This window comes from Gossypium raimondii, chromosome 4 (assembly GCF_025698545.1).
Source record: "Gossypium raimondii isolate GPD5lz chromosome 4, ASM2569854v1, whole genome shotgun sequence".
Taxonomy (NCBI): domain Eukaryota; kingdom Viridiplantae; phylum Streptophyta; class Magnoliopsida; order Malvales; family Malvaceae; genus Gossypium; species Gossypium raimondii.
Window position 1 is genome coordinate 42,398,620 of NC_068568.1, and position 15,159 is coordinate 42,413,778.

The following is a 15,159-nucleotide window of genomic DNA, read 5'->3' on the forward strand; positions in this document are numbered from 1 at the left end:
CAAAACACAACTAATGCTATAATAAAATTTGGCTCTAATACTATTTAATAAAAACCAACATTTGTAGAATTCTAGCATTATTATTCTAGCAATCTATTAACCCAAATTTTGTAATAAATCAATAGACAATGATGAAAAAGCTTACTTTAAGACATTGGAAAATCTAGTGAAGAAAATAAGATCTTTTAATTCTTGATATGTCTATTTAGTTTCTTCTCTAAAATGGGGTAGAGAAGAAAAACATATGTAATCAACTTAAGGATCAGAAACCCAGTATAATTAGGTTAGCACTCCAATTTGGGGGCCATCATCATAACAAAAGTAAAAGTTTATAAATTTGTTTTGTAGTTGATGCTTCCAGAATGGCTATTGAATCAGATTTGTAATCTGGTGTTATTTTATTTTTCATTATGAGGTGTTGTGATCTGATTGTTTTTCTTGGATTCTTGGTTTCTTACATGGCGTGCTTGAGCTTGTATTTTGGTGTCTTTTAAGTTATTGGGTATCTATATTTTAAGTTTTTGGCTGATAAAAAAAATTTACCACAAATATAAAACTCATTCCAAGCTAAATGATATTTTTACAAAGTCATATAGTTTAATTTATTTTTTTTAAAAAAATCAAGTTATTGATCTCTTATATGGTAAACTTTTTGGTGCGGGACATTTGAAGTTTTGGTGATGTAATTCTCAAACACATGAATGGAACACGAACAAATACTTGAATAAAAAAAACTAAACAATAAGACAAGGCTCTGAGGCATGTATAAAGACACAATCTTTAAGATTCTATTTTCTCTCACTTATATTTGGTGTGCAAATTTTTTTAAGAAAATGAACCTCAAAGATACAATGAAACCTAATGACTATTTGCATTTTACAGTGACAAAACCTAAAGATTTTGTGTAGTTATTTTAAAGATTGTGTCTTTATACATGCCTCAGAGCATTTTATATATTATAGCATTATATATATTATGAAAACGTTCGAAAATATCACCCCATTTTCATAGTATTCTACATTTCAAGAATCTTGTAAATGAATTATTGAACCTTCACTTGTTATTGAACCTTTACTTAGTGAAAAACATGTTAGAGTTAATCGAAATCGCATGGTAGACTATGCTTTAAACCAACTATTCAATTTAATTAACTGAACATATCTCACACAACAATTTCAACCTAGGTTAATGCATAGTATCTAAGGACACTATTATGATCATAAGTTTAAGTCCTCTTTTTATGAGTGTTGTTAGAACCAAGCCCTTCATCTCCTAGCAGTGACTACACGTCACGCTCACATAGGTAGATCACTTAAAAGAGTGTTCACATAATTATCTCTCTCTAACATATTTATGTTATGGGCCTAATAAGAGTACATTACTCATCCTTCCCTTTTCATTATAGAGTGCTAGTTGTCACATACTAATGATGTAATTTGTCTCATTGAACTCAAAACTTGATGTTATACTACGTTTTGAGTCAATTTTCCATCATGGGTGACTTTATTAATGGGCCTGATGTTTACTTCATCTTTAGTAAGAATTTTTGTCAAAGGATCTAACCGCCTCTAGACGTACCAATGTCCAGAGTAAAAAATCCTGCACAAAAGATATGGGAAAACGATATCCGCAAGTATACGAGTCAGGTTGTAATATAGTTTATAATGGAGTAAGTGAGTACTCCGAGGATCGTACCCAAGAGAGGTGAGCACTAAATTAATTCTAATTTAAACATAAAAAGATCTAATTAATACTTTAATCAGATTATAGTATGAAAGATAAAAAAGAGAAGAGTTTTAATAAACTATAATAAATAAAAACATAAAGAGAATTAAGTAATGGAAAGCAGGAAGTCAAATAGGAAAATATATATTAAATCTAGGCTTGGGTGATTAGCTCGCTTTGGTAATTCTAATCAACTGTCATCTCGAGCTTTTCTTGTTCAATCAACTAGTCAATATCTCAGAAGGATTTTCTGATACGTCTACTGAAATACTGAGTTAGCAGGGACTACTTATCTTTCGACCTCACAGTCCAAACCGATTCAGGGTTAAGGTGTTCACGAATAGGCCATACCAATTTTGGGTTAATTCCCACCTTAATGACTTTCTAGGGTCGTTAGGCCTAGGGTTTAGGTTCTTCCTCTCCTGAAGAGCTGATCCGTTAAGAAATCCCTACAAAACAGTTAATTATTCATACCTCCACTCGCTAATCCCCTATAGGAGGATTAGTTCCTCATGGATCTAATAAACATTATTAACTTGAATAAAAGAATAAGCACAGAGAACAATTTCAAGAATAGAGTTTAGAAGAAGCCTGATTGTATTGAATTAAAGCGCAGAATCCTCACAGAGTTCGAGAATAGTTTCGGAATCTGATTTCTTCCTGAAAATAAATAACAAGAATGGAAATAAAGTCTAAACCCTAGAAGAAAAGAAAAACTAAAATCTAACATGTGTTAGTTTCCCGTAACAGGTGTTCATAACATGTGTTAGCTGAGCCTATTTATAGACTTAGGATGGTCGTCGTTCTTAACTCTAGGTTACCTGATGTTCACGAGCTTAAAGTTGGATTGTGTAGAGCATAACACCCCTGGCTTATATTAATTTCCCGTATAGAGGCGATGTCGCGACACACTAGGTCTTGTGTCACAACATCGAGGGCAATATGCTCAGCTTTAGGGTATCTTTAGGGGTATGTCGTGACATCCTCAAGCCGTGTCACGACATCTGATGCGGTTGTTGAAAGCACCAAAAATATCCTATCCCTAATAAATAATGAAAAAGAATAGTAAAAGGGAAGTAGGGTCAAATCCTTAGGGACTGGACTTGCAAAATATCTTGTTCCGTGAAATCCTAGGCAGAATCTTGCCCAAGGAAACTTGCGTGCCTGAAAAAAATTAAAAAAAATAGAATTAAATGTTTGGATTTGAAAACGAAAAATAAAATAAAAACAAATTTAAGAATATAAGCCAGTTATAGTGGAAGAGGATGCCTACGACCACCAGCTCCAATGATTTAGACTTACGATTTGGTGGAACCTGACTTTAGCCAACAATCGCTTCTGTGGGATCGCCTTATGCTAGATCAACGCTTCTCAATGGCGAATCCCACGCCATTTTGTCTCTTGGGCTCGCCAACCTCTGACGCAGTAAGCTAACAAACCGACTGTGCAACCTTCCCAAAACATACAAAGCGGCCGCCTTTGCATACATTGAAAAGCTTACTTCTTAAGGGACATGGACGGAAGCGTTAGCCCCGTAGTGCGGAGAAATGATGAATACTTGTTGAGAAGGCTAAGTACGGATTCTAAGCCTCAAGAACACTTTTGGGGATTTTTGACAACCTTCGGCTAGATGGGTTTAGTGGCTCATGGTTGTGGTAGAAAAGAAAATAAATAAAATAAAAATAAAGATTTTATTGAAAAGAAATATTAGAAAAACAAAAGCCTAGACTTTTGGGGAGAGAGTGTTTACAGGAAAAAAATGAGATCCCCTTTTGAGTCACTTCACCCCCTATTTATAGTGCTAGGGGAGATATTTTGATCCTACTTAAATTCCTAAAAGATAAATACATTTAATTGAAGATAAATAAAGATAAAATAAAATCCTAAAAATAATCCTTAATAATTATCTCAATATTAATTATCCTAATATAATTAAAATAGAGTTTAATAGAATAAAATCTCTTCTTTTTGCATTTCAATGCTTGTGTCCTCCATGCTTGCACTTTTGGCACCAACTTTTCCTTGTGTCGCACATTGGCTCATTTTATCTCTAAATTCACGCTTTTGGCCCTTAATTTTGCTTTTGCCTCAAATTTAGTCCCTATGAGATAAAAAGATCATAAATAGCTCAAATTAGCAAGATCATACTCAGAATAAATACATAATTAATACATAAAAATACGTTATTCTAGAGTGTTATCAAATTCCCCCTACTTAGCCCATGCTTGCCTTCAAGTACGGTTCCTATTTACTATGAAAGTTAGATTCTGCCATAAAAGAAATACCACTCCAAAAATTTATAAAAATCAGTCAAAAATGCATATGAAAAATAAAGAAAACCCTAAGCTTGCTTTAAGTAAAACAAAAAAAGTTTTCCAATTAATACACACAAAAATTAGAATTGACTTGAATTATTTAATGAAAATTAGGTAAATTACCAAACCTACCAAGACACCTTATTTGCTTCCTCCTTTAGTCCCCAAATTATTATATTTTTTTCTTTATTTATTTATTTATTATGCTTTAGGAATATATTGAACCTTTTGATGCGAAGAGAGATGACAACCAAGCACCCCACTCTGGTTACTCAGCCCAGCAGACTCCTAATTTATTATAATTTTTTCTTAAGAACACATCGAACCTTTTGACGCGAAGAGAGATGACAGCCAAGCACCCCACCCTGGTTACTCAGCCCAACATGTTCTTAAAAATTAATTCCGGTTAGCGGAGTTTTACCTAACACGTCACATAACCTTTTGACGCGAGATAGGATGACAACCCAAGTACCCTACCCCGGTTACTCAGTCAGTCACGTTTTTAAGTTGTACTCATAACCACAGAAACATTAAACGACATTTTAATAATAACTTTTTTTATGAGGACTTTAGAGAAATAATAATAATCAAGTGTCAAAAATAAGTTTCAGTAATTACCTTAATAGTCATCAACATATTTTAGCATGCAAATATATTAAGAGCACGTTTGGTTCGCTGTATTGGAATAGAGGCGTAATGGAATAGAGGTGTAATGGAATAGAGGTGTAATAGCAAATCAACTGTTTGGTTGAATGTAATGGAATAGAGGCGTAGTAGTAATCTTGTGTTTGGTTGAATGGAATAGAGGTGTAATAGCATAATGGAAAAAAACTAAAATGACTAGAATACCCTTAGCATGAATTTGTTTTGGTAAATGATTATTGTTATTGTTATTTAAATTTTAATAAGATTATTAATATCAATAATAAATAATTAAAAGATAAATTAACATAATTATTATTAAATATATTATAATTAAAATATATAATTTAATAAAATTCTTAATAATTAATATTCTTATATGAATTTACTCAAACCATAATATATGATACTATAAAATATAAATTAACATAATTATTATTAAATATATTATAATTAAAATATATAATTTAATAAAATTCTTAATAATTAATATTCTTATATGAATTTACTCAAATCATAATATATGATACTATAAAAGATAAATTAAGATAATTATTATTAAATATATTATAATTAAAATATATAATTTAATAAAATTCTTAATAATTAATATTCTTATATGAATTTACTCAAATCATAATATTTGATACTATAAAATATAAATTAACATAATTATTATTAAATATATTATAATTAAAATATATAATTTAATAAAATTCTTAATAATTAATATTCTTATATGAATTTACTCAAATCATAATATATGATACTATAAAAGATAAATTAACATAATTATTATTAAATATATTATAATAATAATATATAATTTCATAAAATTCTTGATAATAAATTTTCTTATACGAATTTATACAATTTCTTTCTTCACCCATACCTGTAGTACGTACATCCTCAACATTTATTTCTTCAAGAACATCAGCAGCTGTTTGAGCATCTTTCCTAGTTGCTCGATCTCTTGCGTATATGGTAGTAAGCTGGTCGTAGTAAGGGAAAGTACGATATCTAAATTGAGCGGCTTCTCTGTGACTCTAAAAAATGAGGAAATCATATTAGTCATAAGTTTGGTAAAAATAAGATAATAAAGACTTGAAATAATCTTACCTTTAAATAGGACTCCCAAACCGCATCTTAAGCAACAACGAGCTGCCTATGCTCGTCCCAACCAAAACCGCTATTGTTTTGGCCATTAAGCATGTCATAGACGATGGACCACTCCCTTTTTAGTAACCTAATCCTCGATTCAATATTAGGTTTCGCCTTCAACATTGCATTTGGTAAAACCGTTTGTAGCATTCTTTCCAACTCATTCAAATAACCGGCTTTGAACCCGGTATCAGCATTAAATGTTCCAACATTGTGCAGGTCCACCATGCAGGAAACTAATGCTGCATCTTCTTCTGGAACCCATTTTCTTTTGCTTCCTCGAGAAGCTTGAGAAGAAGCATTTGATTCTGGAACACCTGACATAATGATCTTAAGAAAAAAAAAAAACAAATTATATTAATTACTATTTTAATATCATGATTCAAAAGGTGAACACTTTATAAAATTATAATTAAGTTCAATATCAAGAATCAAAATTAAAGTATATATTAAAGGTATATGTAGTTTTGCATAAAATTAATTGTTGGTATTTGTTAGATTATAATTAAACTCATTATAATTTAAAATTATAAAGCATGTTCAAAGCTGATACATCAATACAAACATGATTAAAAATTGATAGAAAGTTTCGACTACTATTTCTTCTCTTTATCGAGATGGATTGATTTTCCATTCCGATATCAACAAATACATTATTAATTTTTTAGTTACATTATTAAAAAAATGCAGGCAAGTGATTTTGGAAAATATCATGATTAATTTATATTATTTTGTCAGATTATCAAATGTACTTGAATCATATTTATTGAATTCATTGTTTTAAGTTACTTTCACTAATTTATAAAAAAATATAAACGAATAAAACCGAATCAAATTCATTGAAACCAAACAAAAATCAAACTCTGGTTTGTATGTCAGTTGTTCTGGTTATAAGCAACTACCAACGGCTCGATGGGTATTTGAATGAATGCGAGGCCAAGCTGGCCACTGACTCTTCTTACGTGGCATTTCATTTTAGTTTAGTTAATTAATTTTAAAAAGTCTACTAAACTAATTATAATTAAAAGAAAGGTGATAACAGAATATGAAAGAAGAAGGAATGCTTCAATTCTCTTTAAATATTTGGGCTAGCTCAGTCGAAGACTGGGTCTATCAACTGCACCATTTAGCATTTACCGCCACTCAAATATCTAATAACAACACCTCTGCGTCTTACAAGAAACAAATTTATTTTGACAAAAATTTCACCTAAATGGCACCTAATACACGGGTGTAATTGCTGCGGTCATCTCTCAAATCTCCAACTCTATATCACATTTTGTTAGTCTTATTTTTTCTATCCCATGTAAGCTTTTTGTCTTCCTCAGAGACTGTACAGTACCTAATGTCAGGCTAAATTTTACTCCAATAACCATAACCAAAAAAGCAGTAAGCTGTAATGAGCAATACAAACATACAAACAAAACCATACAAACATACAAACATGCAATCGGGAAAAACATACAAACAAAACCATGAATACTAATGGAAAACTAACCTGTAATGAGCAAATCGGGGACGACTGCGATGAAGAAGTGTTAGAACAAATAACCTGCAATGATCAGACCATTTATTGGTCATTCCTCACATTACATACATATGAATTTTGTTGCAAGCATCCATATCTGACTCTTGACAATGCAAACATTTGATAGTCTTATGAATTTTGTACTGCCAGCACCCTTTTTTTTTCTAAGCGTAAAGAATTCATTAATAAGAAATAAAATAACTCCCGTCAACAAAGGAGCAGGGTAAAGGTCCAACCAAAATTAACAAGCCGACCAGCGGCAAAATTAAAGGAAACAGCAGTACAAATCAGCCAAAACAGCAAAAACATAACGGAAAATAAGAGACAAACAGCCATAGAAACCACAGATTAAAGAATACAATCACAACCACCCCATGAACATGCATTGTGGTTCAACAAAATCTTCCGCCAAAGCATTCGTGAAGTAGATTTATTAATAATTACTCGAGCTATTCGTCTAAGTTTGAACAAGTTCAAAATTTGATAGACTAACTGTGCTTGCCTACTTAAATTCAGATATTATAGGTTGGTTTGCCACATGTTAACGGTTTTAAAGTAAAACCATAACAATACACCCTTGAGATAAATCCTATTTAGAACATAAAATAGCTAGCAACCGCGGCTGCTCCTGCGACAATAGCCGAGACCTCAAGTGCGGCACCACTACTAGGACCAAGGCAAAGAGGGCCATGTTGGCCAAATCAAGAACAACAATTTGGCGGGCCATTTTGGTTTGCTGGGGTTTATTGAGAAGGAAAAAGATTGGGGATGGAGAAATGCAGTTTTATTGTATTTAACAGTAGAGAAGCACCGCACTGCACAATTTCTTAAGGGTGGGGGTGTCGGATTTTCTTTTAAACAGAAATTATTTCGATAGAACAGATTTCATAACTCACATCCTATTATCAGCCCAATATATACATATTACTGCTCATAATATCTCCAACTTTATCATGATTATTCAATTAAAATTTTTTTTTAAAATAAACAATCGATTCAACTATCAGAAATAAACAACCGATGCTTCTCATGCAATGAAGATGATGATTTATAACCCTCTCTAATCATGCTTCAGAGAAGACAAGCAAATCAGCATGCAAAGCACCCAAAATCCAAGGCAAAGATAGAAAACTAAAATGAAAAGTTCATTCATACCTCACGCCGAGACCGAGAGAACCTAATGAAGCAGTGGCTTTCAAACATGCTGCAACAAAAGAAAGGGAAAAAATGATCGACAGAGAAAATAGGTAAAGGCAGACGAGGAGAAATTATGAGGACAGAAGAGGAAAGGGTCGGGTAGGAAGGGAGGGTAAAACAAAGAGTTGGGGAGGGAAGCCGGACGTAATGTGTAATACTCGATTTGGGAAGGGATTAGAAAAGTAGGAAATTTGGGGATTAGGTCGGGATTGTATTACGCGCGTAATCGGGGCGTAATGGATTAGCTAATACACTGAACCAAACACAGTGTAAGTGTCCACTTTGTATTAAACTTGATAAATTTTATGAAAAGCAAGATAAAGTTAACTCTATGAATCACCATTATTTTTAGTCTAATAAGAATAAAATAGTAGAGATGGCATCAATTATGGAAAATCTGTAATTTCCTCAGAAAACAAGAATCATGCTTGTAAGTCAAACAATAGGCAATTCTTGGTAAAAATCTTGGGCATGAAAAGAGGTAAGAGATTCCAAAAAAATAAATATGGACAAAATAAAGCCTCAAGTAACAACACCAGCCAAAAATAATCACAGCAACAACAACAACAACCAAAATCACAACAGAAAATTATAGTAATAACGAAGAGTACCTCCCCCTACTGAAAGCACATTGTCCTCAATGTGGATGAAAAGAAATAAATAGGTAGAAAATTTTAGAAAAACTCCCCATGTTGTTTCTGTCGATTGTATATGTTGGCAATGAGCTCGGTCAGTTGCTGGCCAAAAGTTTCAAGTTGGGCCTCAATGCGCTTTAAGAGTTGCTCAACGGTTTTCTTCGCATTTTCGCTCTGTTTTATCTAAAAAAAAGATGAAAAATTTATTAATATCCAAATAACTAAAATAAAAGAAAATAAAGTAATAAAGAAAATAAAGAAATAATAATAATAATAAATAATAAAAAGTAAAAATTGGGTTGCCTCCTAACAAGCGCTTGTTTAACGTCGTTAGCTCGATGCCGTTATTGGTTCTATGGTGGTTCCAAATGGATTTTCTCAACCGTGTGAGCTTGAAAATTCTCATAAAATTGCTTCAACCGCTGACCATTGACTACGAACTGCTTTCCAGATTCTTCACTCTCTATTTCAACCGCTCCATGTGTGAACACTTTAGTAACAATAAAAGGTCCTTGCCATCGTGATCGAAGCTTACCTGAGAATAACTTTAACACGGAGTTATAAAGTAAAACTTTTTGTCCTACCGAAAAATGCTTCTGAGTTATTCTCTTATCATGAAACAACTTTGTCTTGTCTTTATAAATGTGAGCATTTTTGTAGGCATCATTGCAAATTTCTTCTAATTCTTGGATGTCTAATTTCCTTTCCTTTCCTGCGGGTTCTAACTCCATGTTACATTGTCAAATGGCCCAATAAGCTTTATGTTCCAATTAAACCAGAAGGTGGCAAGCTTTACCAAAAACAAGTTGATACGGGGTCATACCAATCGGTCCCTTATACGAAGTCTGATAGGCCCAAAGTGCGTCATTTAGCCGAAGGCTCCAATCTTTTCGGTTAGGACGAACTATTTTCTCCAAAATAGTCTTGAGTTCCTTGTTCGAGACCTCGGTTTGACCGTTCGTTTGGGGATGGTAAGCCGTAGCTATACGGTGGTGGACTCCATATTTTGCCAACAGTGCCTCCATGACCTTATTGCAAAAGTGAGTGCCACGATCACTGATTAGGGCTCGAGGTGTGCCAAACCTGGAAAAAATAGTTCGTTTTAAAAACTCCATAGCAGTTTTGGCATTATCATTGTGAGTAGGCTTTGCTTCTACCCACTTAGAAACATAGTCTACCGCAAGACTTATATATACATTGCTAAATTAAGAAATAAATGGGCCCATGAAATCGATGCCCCAAACATCAAAGATTTCGCATACATGAATCAGGGAAAGGGGCATTTGATTTCGTTTAGTGATGTTACCTGTATGTTGGCACCTATCGCAAGACTTACAGAAGTTATATGCATCTCGGAAAATTGTGGGCCAATATAGCCCACATTCTAACACCTTATGAGCGGTCCGCTTAGGGCCAAAGTGACCTCCGCAAGCTTCAGCATGACAAAAATTAAGGATAGAAGTTACCTCAGTTTCTAGAACACATCTTCGTATTATTTGGTCTGAACAGTGTTTCCACAAGTATGGGTCATCCCAAATGTAATATCGAGCGTCGCGTCTAAGCTTGTCCCTCACGAAACGTGCTAACTCAGTGGATAATGATCCTGTGGCTAGAAAGTTACTATATCTGCATACCATGGAAGACGTGCCTCGGTCGAGAATAGGCTCTCATCAGGGAATTCTTCCTTAATAGGGATGTCGTCAAAAGGTACTTTTATTCTGCTTAAGTGGTCAGCCACTAAATTCTCGCATCCCCTTTTGTCTCAAATCTCGATGTCAAATTCTTGGAGTAGCAAAATCCACCTGAGGACTGCATGATCAGAAAAAATAATTACTTTAGATCCAAATAAATAAGGTTAAAATTTATCTAAGGCAAATACAACGGCTAAGAGTTCTTTTTTCGTAGTGGCGTAGTTGCTCTGCGCAACATCTAGGGTTTCGAGGCATAACATATGACATGTGGTTCTTTGTCTATCCTTTGCCCCAACACGACTCATACACTACGTTCGCTAGCATCGTACATAATTTCAAATGGGTATTTCCAATCTGGTGGTTGCACTATAGGAGCGGAGACTAACTTTTGCTTGAGTGTATCAAATGCCTCCTTACATTTTGGGTTAAACTCAAATTTCTTATCCTTCTGCAATAACTCACACAGTGGTTCAGCTACCTTCGTGAAATTTTTTATGAAGCGCCTGTTAAACCCTGCATGGCCAAGGAAAGAATGAATTTCCCTCACAGTGGAGGGATAAGGCAAAGAATTTATAATATCAATTTTGGCCTTATCGACCTCAATTCCTTTAGATGAAATAACATGTCCCAGATTTAAACCCTTGTCTACCATAAAATGACACTTTTCATAATTCAAGACAAGATTAAATTCTATGCACCTACTCAGAATTATCGTTAGGTTTTTAAGGCATTCATCAAAACAACTCCCATATACAGTAAAATCATCCATAAAAACTTCGATAATTTTTTCCACATATTCAGAAAATATACTTATCATGCATCTTTGGAAGGTGGTCGGCGCATTGCAAAGACCGAATGGCATCCTTCTGTACGCAAATGTACCGAATGGGCATGTAAAAGTGGTCATTTCTTGGTCCTCTGGTGTGACTGGAATTTGAAAGAAACCTGAGTATCCATCAAGACAACAAAAGTGAGTTTTTTCGGCTAATCTTTCAAGCATTTGATCTATAAAAGGAAGAGGGAAATGATTTTTTCTAGTGTATGAGTTCAACTTCCTGTAATCAATGCAGACGCGCCACCTATTTTGTACTCGGGTAGGTACCAAGTCACCTTCAGCATTTTTCTTTATTGTCACGCCCGTTTTCTTGGGCACGACTTGAACCGGACTTACCCACCTACTTGATTATTTACGTCAGCGTCCAGAAGCTTGATTATTTCTTTTTTTACTACCTCCATCATATTCGAATTTAGCCGTATTTGCACCTCTCACCTCGGTTTCGTATCTTCCTCCAAGTAGATCCAGTGTGTGCACATCAAAGGGCTTATCCCTTTTAAGTCTGCAATGGTCCAGCCAATCGCCTCCTTATTACTTTTTAGTATATGAACCAAACTTTCCTCTTCATGTGTGGAGAGTCTATTGGAGATTATGACTGGTAGGGTATTACCCTTCACCAAAAATACATATTTCAGATGCTCAGGAAGCGGTTTCAACTCCAACTCTGGCGCCTGTATAACAGAAGGTAACAATTTAGTATTTAGAGATAATAACTCATTAACAAATTCAAATTCATCAAGTTTAGAATTATCTCCATAAATTGACTCAAAATTCTCTTCCATCAAAGAGTCAATTATGTCGATACGATTTACGCTCAAGATTTCGCTTAGATGGCTAATGGTGTCGTAGACATTAAACTTTACGATCTCCCCATCAAACTCCATCGTGAGAGTTCCACTTCAAACATCAATTTTAGTACTAGCTGTACTAAGGAACGGTCGACCCAGCAGGAGATCTGAAGACCCAGGAGTGCTATCCTCCTCCATTTTGATTACATAAAAATCTACAGGGAAAATAAGCTCGTTAACTTTTACCAGAACATCCTCGAGGACTCCTTCTGGATGCACAACAGACCTGTCCGCCAATTGAATAATAACACCTGTTTTTGTCAAAAAACCCGCGTTAAGTGATTCATAAATAGAATACGGCATTACATTTATAGAAGCCCCTAGATCACACATAGCCTTCTTAATTCCCAGATGGCCTATTTTGCATAGTATTGCAAACATGCCCCTATCCTTGCATTTTACCGGCATTTTCCTCTGTAACACTGCAGATACATTCTCACCAACATTCACCCTTTCATTACCTGTTAATTTTCGCTTGTTGGTGCAAAGTTCTTTAAGAAATTTAGCATACCGTGGTATTTGCTTGATGGCGTCCAGTAGCGGAATGTTGATCTCGACATTCCTAAATGTTTCAGGATTTCCTTGTCCTCTTTACCTTTTCGACATTTGTTGAATCGTTCTGGAAATGGATGTTGAATTTTAGGCAATAGAGGCTTCGGTCAGACCTGTTCGTCTTTTTCAGGTTTTTCCTGGGTTATTTCTTGGGCAAGATTCCGGTCAGGAATCTATTCCAGTACCTTTTCGCTTCGTAACATCACTGGATTTGCATTTTGTGTAGGGTTTGGTTCAGTTTGTGATGGCAGCTTCCCTTGAGAGGTTAATTTCTCGATCGATGTGGTCAACTCTCTGATGGACGCCTCAATTTTTTGTTGGAAATCCTTCGTCTCTTTTTCGAAATTAAGAGTTTGCTGTTGAAAATCAAGAACATTAGCTGCTAACTTATTGCCCATGGTTTCTAGAAAATTACCTGAACCTTGCGACTGTTGCGAAAATCGATTTTGGTATGGCTGGTTATTTCGTGGATTGTCCCCATAACTTAAGTTAGGATGATTCTTCCACCCTGGGTTGTAGGTATTAGCGTAAGGGTCGTACTGCCTTTGTGGTGGCCCAGGGAAATTTCCAACAGCATCCAGATGGGCCTTGGTATCATCATACAAACTGGGACATGCATCAGTTACGTGATCAGGTGTAGCACATATTCCGCATAACCGAGCTGTCTTTGCTTTTTCTGCAATAAGAGAGTTCATCATATTAGTAAGTCTATCAATTTTATCCTCTAAGTTTGAATTACTTAGCTGGTGAACCCTTCTAGGGGGTTCAGTATTAGCTCGAAACTGCTGAGAATTTGCAGCCATCATGGAGATCAAGTCTCTCGCTTGTTGGGGAGTCATGTTGACTAATGCTCCTCCACTAGCAGCGTCTACCATATTCATTTCCATGGGCTTCAAACCTTTGTAAAAATATTGGAGGAGAGATTGCTCCGTTATACAATGTTGTGGGCAACTTGCACACAACTTCTTAAACCACTCCCAATAATCTTAAAGGGACTCAGTTTCTTTTTGCCTTATTCCAACGATCTCTCTTCTTAGCTCAGCTGCTCGAGACGCTGGAAAAAACCTGTTCAAAAACAAACGAGATAGGTCAGCCCAAGTTGTAATAGATCCAGGGGGTAAATAAAATAACCATTCCTTAGCAGAATCTGCTAGGGAGAAAGGGAAAGCACGCAATTTAATCTGATCCTCAGTTACCCCCTGAGGTTTCATGCTAAGACAAACCATATGAAATTCTTTCAGATGCTTGTGGGGATTTTCATTTTGCAACCCACGATAAGTTGGAAGTAATTGGATTAAACCTGACTTCAACTCAAAATCAGTATCCATAGTAGGAAACGCGATGCACAATGGCGGTTGTTCTGTTGGAGCTTCGGCCAGTTGCCGAATCGTTTGAGTCATTGGTTGGTGTGCTAGATTCAGGTTTTCGTTAACCCTAGCGTTAAGCACTTCTTCTGGTGAGTCGACTTCTATTTTTTCACTTTCAAGTGTTCGAGTAGGGTTTTCGTTAACCCTAGACTCAGCTTCGTCGTCAACTTCGATTTCTGGCGATGGGTTACTTTGAGTTCCAACCACCGCTGGCTGCTTTTTCCGTAACTTTGTCTCCTTGCGATTGGCTCTAGCAGTCTTCTCAATTTCTGAATCGAACACAAGAGTACCTGGAGCATATCTGGTCATAAGAAACAAAAAACAAGATTAGTACGTTGCTAGTCCCCGGCAACGGCGCCAAAATTTGATGCGGTCGTTGAAAGCACCAAAAATATCCTATCCCTAATAAATAATGAAAAAGAATAGTAAAAGGGAAGTAGGGTCAAATCCTCAGGGACTGGACTCGCAAAATATCTTGTTCCGTGAAATCCTAGGCAGAATCTTGCCCAAGAAAACTTGCGTGCCTGAAAAAAATAAAATAAAATAATAATAGAATTAAATGTTTGGATTTGAAAATGAAAAATAAAATAAAAACAAATTTAAGAATATTGAATCGAAAATTAGAGAAATTAAAAATAGAATTGAGAGAAAGAAAATTCTTAT

At 35.0% G+C, this 15,159-nt stretch overlaps 1 non-coding gene across 1 annotated transcript; it reads left to right on the forward strand.

The window, feature by feature from the left end:
• Nucleotides 1-14,062: 14,062 nt before the first annotated feature.
• LOC128040841 (small nucleolar RNA R71) lies at nucleotides 14,063-14,169 on the forward strand. Its single transcript, XR_008195647.1, has one exon. It is a non-coding gene; the product is annotated as a small nucleolar RNA R71 (small nucleolar RNA).
• Nucleotides 14,170-15,159: the final 990 nt, after the last annotated feature.